General features: G+C 32.7%; 1 pseudogene; it reads right to left on the reverse strand.

Moving 5' to 3' along the window:
• Window positions 1-1,405: 1,405 nt before the first annotated feature.
• On the reverse strand, window positions 1,406-6,654 carry LOC129321765 (uncharacterized; annotated as a pseudogene).
• Between the last annotated feature and the right edge of the window lie 509 nt (window positions 6,655-7,163).

Genomic DNA, 7,163 nt, shown 5'->3' on the forward strand with positions numbered 1-7,163 from the left:
AAAGAACAAATAACTACAACAATAACCCACTTCATGCCCTCTTCGATACTTTAATCAAACAAAAGCTTAAGGAAATAGGGTTCTTATACAAGAAAAGTAATGAAAGCACGTAAAAATCTATGGAATGTAGTGGCTTTTAAGGGCACATGGTTGTTATTTTTACAACCCTAAAACATGTATAATTGTGATATATCCAATGATATGTGCTGAAGACCTAGTCACATGGTTGTTATTACTATGGTCAAGGCTATATTTGTTATTTATGCATGTGATATTTTAATTTATTGCCATTTACATCTATATTTAATTGATGTACAATTGTATAAGATAAGTTGACCTTGGTTACTATGTGGTTGCAGTCACCCCTCATTCTTCAATATTTCAGAGCCTAGCTCATCGGATCAAGATCAAGAAAAATGATTGGAGGCCTAAGATCATGTGTAAATCACATCAACAGGGTCTCTAGTTTTATCTTGATATGTATTTAAGTTGTTAATTTGCCAACTAGGAGTTTAGATCATTTTTTTGACTATGTGCATTATAGTTGAGATTATCTTATGTATTTTATACCCTAAGCTATTAATATGTGGTTATAAAACTTAAATAGGGCCAAAATATTATTGCAAGTAAGGTAAAGTGCATTTGGGTTGTTTTGGATGGATATTAATGATTTTATGCAAGTTATCTCCCCCTTCTTATTTTTGTGAAGCAAGGGGTTGAGTGGTGAATTTGTGTAATATATGTATTTGATTGACTGTAGTGTGTTGCATGAGTTCAAAATGGTCCATTGAGTGTAGTCCAAGTTAGAGCTAGCTTTTATCACATGTGTTGGGTTTCAGTGCCCTAGATGTGAGTTTTTTATGGAAAAGGAGTGAATTTTGTCATGGGTGTCTAACTTTTATTATAAATATAATTTGGTTGCAAAACTTATGCCATTAACTAGAGTTAAGAGATAGCTCTTTGTAAACATCTAGATCACCCTAATTGGACACTGGACAAAGAAATGGGATACGTTAAAAATTTCTCTTGAGTGCTATCATATGACAATAAAATTTACTATCAAATTTGTGCAATGCGACATGTCATATAACACAAAGGCACGTAAGCCATGGCGCACATGCAATTAGGCACAATGTATGTGCTTCTTTTTGTGTAGTTCACTGTATGTTTTGAAGTTGATATGCAAATATTTTGATTTTTTTCTTGATTCCTATGCTTCCATATATGTTTTAAACTCTAAATTTAGGAATATTGAAAGCATATGAGAGTATTTTAAATATTAAAAACTTAAGATTCCATTTGTATAATTTGACAAATTTGATAATTACATTGATGTTCGAAGATTAGGGAGGATTAGTAAGAGTAACCTTATTGGTCTGACATAGAGTTTACACCATGGACTTCCTCATTTAAGCAAAAGAATCAATCCTCTCTTTGCTTCTTTCTCTGCCTTCTTAAATCTCCCTCTGCTCAAATAAACCTGACTCAACACTATATGCTGCTCTCCTATAAATGGATTCTTCTTAATACATCCCTTTAATAGCTCCTTAGCCTTGATACTTTGCATCCAATACTCTCATGCGATTCTCCAACACAGGTGGGACCACCAACTCAATATCTTCATCTCTATCATTATGATCAATATTGGTATTACTAGTCTTTGTTTTCTTCTCTTCCTCTCGTACTATTAAATTGTACAAAGCAACCAGCCTCGATATTGAATTCAACCATAGTCTTAGCTTCCCATTTCCTGGCCAAAGGGCCTTAAAGTTGTTAACAATGAACTTGAGGTGGCCGTTAGAATTTTTAAAGAGCATATCCTGAAAACTAAACAGTTGATTGTTGAAATCTACAATAGTCATCATAAGAACTCTATAATGATCCTTTTAAAAACATCGACATCTTCTCCAGTACGAATATGGTTCATAAGTATCCCTTCAGTAGGAAGCAAACTTTGCAATTTCTTCCTCTAACCTTTTTTGTAATGCCCGCCTTGACATTACTAGGATAACACTTTAACATGTTGTTGTGATAACCGGGATAAATTAAAATCCCAAGTAAAAGTTATCACAACCCAAGGATTTAAAAGTAATTAGTTTAAAACATTAAGATCCCAAGAAAAACATATTTTAAAAGTTGTTTGAGCTCAAACTATGGTTTAAAAAAAATCGTATGCAATAATAGAAGCATGAAGAAACAAATCAGTCCTTAAAAGTGTAAAGGAGCAATCTGAAAATTCTAAAATTTATACCATTCACTGTGGTGCAGGCTACACCTATGACAGCAGATGGCATAGAGGGACGAGTCCCTCAGTGTATGTTGCACCGTGGCGTAATCAGCATGCATCGTGGCGTAATCAGCATGCATCGTGGCACATGCTTGCTGTCATGACAACACTTTGAATTTTTAGAAAGACAGTTTTGTCATCCAATGTTTGATTTGAGTGGTTCAAATATCCATACGAAGCTCTTCAAACCTTCTAGCTAATGGCACTAGTCTCACATTAAAATAGTCATCCATTAAAAAAATGGACACCATAACCCTAAATAATTTGCTTTCAAAACATAACATGCTCAAGGATGTCCAAAATACACAACCTAGTGCCATTAGATTTGGAATCACCTTAACCAACTCAATTTTGCATAGGGAGGTGCAGTAACAAATTATAATTTTAAATTCCCTATCCTGATGTAGACTAAATAAAATCATTTAAGTCAATGTGGGAAGAACAGTTACCTTTTTTCATGCTTTACGTGCATTCTTTTCAAGAGTTTGGATAGATTTACTCCCTTTATCGGTATCCATACGAACAGCTCTCCAACTCGAATAGTATGCTAACCTCCTAATATCCGTTCTTCTTTGAACGTTAGTTTTTCTTTTTATAGGGTGTTTCGTGACTCTCAAAGTGTTTGGTCATCAGAACTTTTCTAACACAATTATTTTGCACGTCCCCTTATATCTATTACATATAGATTAGGGATTTTGCCTTCCTCTTAAAGAGCCAACTGAAATTTAGATTAAATTTATCTCATAAATAAAATCTCTAATATTTGATCTAATGTGAATTTCTTATAAATTCAAACTATAAAACTGATATAATATTCTTTCATATCATATTAGTTATTAAATTTAATATATCATATAAGATTAAATTTAAAACTAACACAATATAATATAATATAATATAATATAATATAATATAATATATCATATATACATATTATATTATATATATATATATATGAATACGCACACACACATATGAATATATATTTCAAAAAAATATATATAATTATATTTTGAATTTTATATTTATATATATATAAATATTTATCAAATCAATATTTAAATATGTATATATATAATTCATTCACCCTATATTACATTCATTGAATCTAGACATATTCTAGATTCAATGAACTTAGACATCATAACTCAAGTTAGACTATTCTTATGTACAGCCTTATTGGCTCATATGAAATTGACAATAGGCTAATTATGCTATTAGCCCACAAATCACAAGTGGCCTCTAGCAAGACATTATAACTACCTAATTCATTTTGGGATCAATAATCCGATGTAACCTATTACCATAGTACATCCTTTTTGTTAGACGATATTTTGATCAAGTATGAGACATAGAATTGTCATTCTCCTTTACTTGACCAATATTTCTCAATCTCTGAGTGGACTAACTATAGTAATGAAAAAATCCTTTCCATTATAGTATGGCCATATATTTTTTTTAGTCTTACTCATCAAGGGGCCTGGTAATATCTCTTACTTAATGTGAGGGATAAATTCCATCTTAACCACTCATATTTCTCTGCATGGATATCACTAAACTTAATCATAGCCTTTATGATCACCCAGTCAAAGGTGAATTTTGACTAGGTCAAAGTTCAATGGTCATCATATAGGAATCCATGATGATCTCAAGTCAAAGAGCTTAATGATATGGTTACATATAAGATAAGCTTATGACTTGTACCATATGGCTTTCTCATAACGGGTCAGTCCAGCACCCTGTACTCTTTCAAGTACTTATGACTTTAATTTATATCTCTATAATTAATTAAAATCATACTAATCTTATTTCATCTATGACCAAGGACATTTAGAACAATCATTATAGTTTGTCCAAGGATACAATTATCATAGTGAACATACAATTAATATGATAACAAAAGAGAAATTCATTAAATAATAATGTGCATAGTATAATGATTAGCTCTAGAGCACAATTTCCAACACTTAAATAGACCACATACGACATATTAAGCCAATCATATCACACAAATAGCCATCTACACGTAAAATGATTACTAAACCCTCAATTCTCAACAATGCAAAGGGGTGGATAAAATTCAACAAAAACCTCATTTTGGTCATTCCAACACATAGTTAACGCAATTATATCACTTGTACTAATATCTTATCTATTCACACACATTTAATCACAATTACTACAAGTTTAGGCCAAGATACGCACGTATTTCTTAGACTTTTCATATAAGTGATATCCAAAACAATGAAATGCTAGGTTGGCATGATATCATGACATATTCAACTCAAAACTCAAAATAGGAAAGGGAAGAGCTATGCAATGATGCCCTTCACTCTGCAATTGTTCCTTCCTTCCCCTAACTAAAGCCTTCACCTATAAAATATAACCATGAGGTGAGATAAATATCTCAATAATGGAATAATTTACTATTATCAATTAACATGCACAACTATAAAAGAATAAAGCTAATATACACAAAAACATGCCTTTAGTATAATTTACAGTCTTTTCAATCATTATGATTTATTTCCACTTTAGCATAATCATTCTACCATTCGATCCTCTATATCACCTCAATTGAAACCATAAGCTCTTGGACTAAGTGCACATTCACAATGGCTCAAGCTCACCTTCAGTAGTAGGATCACCTGGCCAAACGTGTCCTATCCTACTCCCAGACTATGGTCTCCCCTTATCGCACACGAATCGGGTGCTAAGGAGATAAATCTCCAATGCCATATTCCACTTGGTTACTAAGGAGATAATTTCCAACACTGTACCTTACTAGTACTAAGGAGATACATATCATATGGACTTCCATTAGTCCTTCCTACAAGTAAACTCCTATCCCTTATCATGATCATGCTCACACATCTCATATATAACACATATTCATATCTAATTCTCATTAAATTCCTATAGGACTTTCATAATCTTCGTTGTTTGGAAATTGTTTCACATGTACAAAATCATATTTCACAATATGCATTGCTTTTCATAAGTAAAAAACTTACATATCTACTCATAAATAATTAAGAAATATAATTGAATAGTGTAAATTATTCCATCACCTCAACCCTTTTGTCATAAAAAGGGTTACTGTGATCCAATATTAGCTCCACACGTTCCTACTTGCACGATAACACTTAAGCATACTTAATCTACACAGTTAGCCAATAATTATCACTCTAATTAAACTCCAAAATCACTAGATTCTATGTACCCATAACATTAAAATCTACATTTAACAACATCCACCCTTCCAAAACACTCCAACAATCCTATTTAACATCCAAACACTATAGCATAACTAACCATCTATCCATATTGTCCCAAAACCACCCATTCTCACATAGCATTTGTTTAAACCCTAACTAAAAATTTCAAATCATTGCAAAACTCATAAACCTAGGGTTAGAAGCTTGATTTAATTCTTCAAGACCTTAACTAAGTCAATAGGTTTGATCTAAACATAAAGAAACTAAAATGAAAGCCACTCATTATTCCAAAAGTTAGAAATTTTACACCAAAGCAAAAGAGGGGGAATAAGGAACTCACCCAATAATGATTAAAGCTTCAAATGCCTCTAAATCTCTCACAATGTTGAGCCCTAGCAACCACAAGCCCTTCTTCCATCGCTCCTTTTGTTTTCTCTCTTTCTCCTTTTTAATTTCAAGTCTATTTCACGACTGATAAGTGCAAATTTTGTAAGCCCATGGCACAGAGAATCCCACACGTTTTGGGTCTCTCCCTCTATGCCATGGCTTTTTAAACATTGACCTAGTCCTCTTTTGAGGTTGTCCAAGGATCCAAAAGTGCATTAGTCTCCTAAAAACATAATTAATCTAAAATTCACTTAAAAATTACCATTTTACCGTTATAAACGCTTAAAATACCAAGACTAAAGACTTTAGATGATACATTCTTTGCCATTAAAGAGCCCCTTCTCCTTTGCATTTTGGAATGAAAACTCGGAGAGCTTGAGATGTTCAATGAGTTTGGAATAAAAGATCATCATGAATAATTGGCTGCCTTGGAACAACATAAAACAAGTGAATTAAATGCTCGACTTTGTCATTGATGAGAAGTCAAACACTGTCATTGCTAATAGAGGGAGTGAAGATGGCAAGGTTGACATAGGAATTGGAGTAAGCAAACTGGAAGAGGTCTTGGAGAGAAAAAGATGGGGATTTCTACAGATGGAGGATGCGAAAGATATCGATGAGGTATTGGGGGAAAGTGTCATGCTTGTGCCAGCACTGGTTGGCGCTAATGGAGAGAAGAACGATGACAAGCCATGGCAAGTAGGGATCGATAGTATGGAGCTCATCACGAATGAAGGGATGAGTAGAGTCTAAGAGGGTTTAAAGGTAATTTTGTTAGGTTTGTGTTAGCAGGAAAATAATAGTGAAGATGATGATACCATGGTGAGACATAAAGATCAAACCAGAGAAGGTTGATTAATGCATACCAGAGGTTTGTTCAGGTTGCTAGGATCTCTAGTGACTTGGCTTTTCCTATTTAAGATAACGCGAGAAGAATCAAATCAAATGAATGATAAAAGCATCCACTGAACCAAGAAAGAGACATAATTTAGTTAGTTTCTCTTTCATTTTACACTACAAAAAACATGTTGCCATGATTTTTTTTCTTTGATTAGCACGATTTAAATTGTAGAAATAGTAATTTTTCACTATTTTTAATGAATTGTGGAAATACAGATAGTTCTAATGAAACTGTGGAAAGAGCCATGGTTTGCCTCATATCAAAATTGGTTTTCCCACAATTCTGAACAATGGCAAATAATGATGTAAAATTAAAAAATATATATGTTTACATTATTATTATATATTATAATAAAATTGTATAAATGTAA

This window comes from Prosopis cineraria, unplaced genomic scaffold, assembly GCF_029017545.1.
Source record: "Prosopis cineraria cultivar Desert tree isolate PC_DT_omini unplaced genomic scaffold, ASM2901754v1 PC10, whole genome shotgun sequence".
NCBI lineage: Eukaryota > Viridiplantae > Streptophyta > Magnoliopsida > Fabales > Fabaceae > Prosopis > Prosopis cineraria.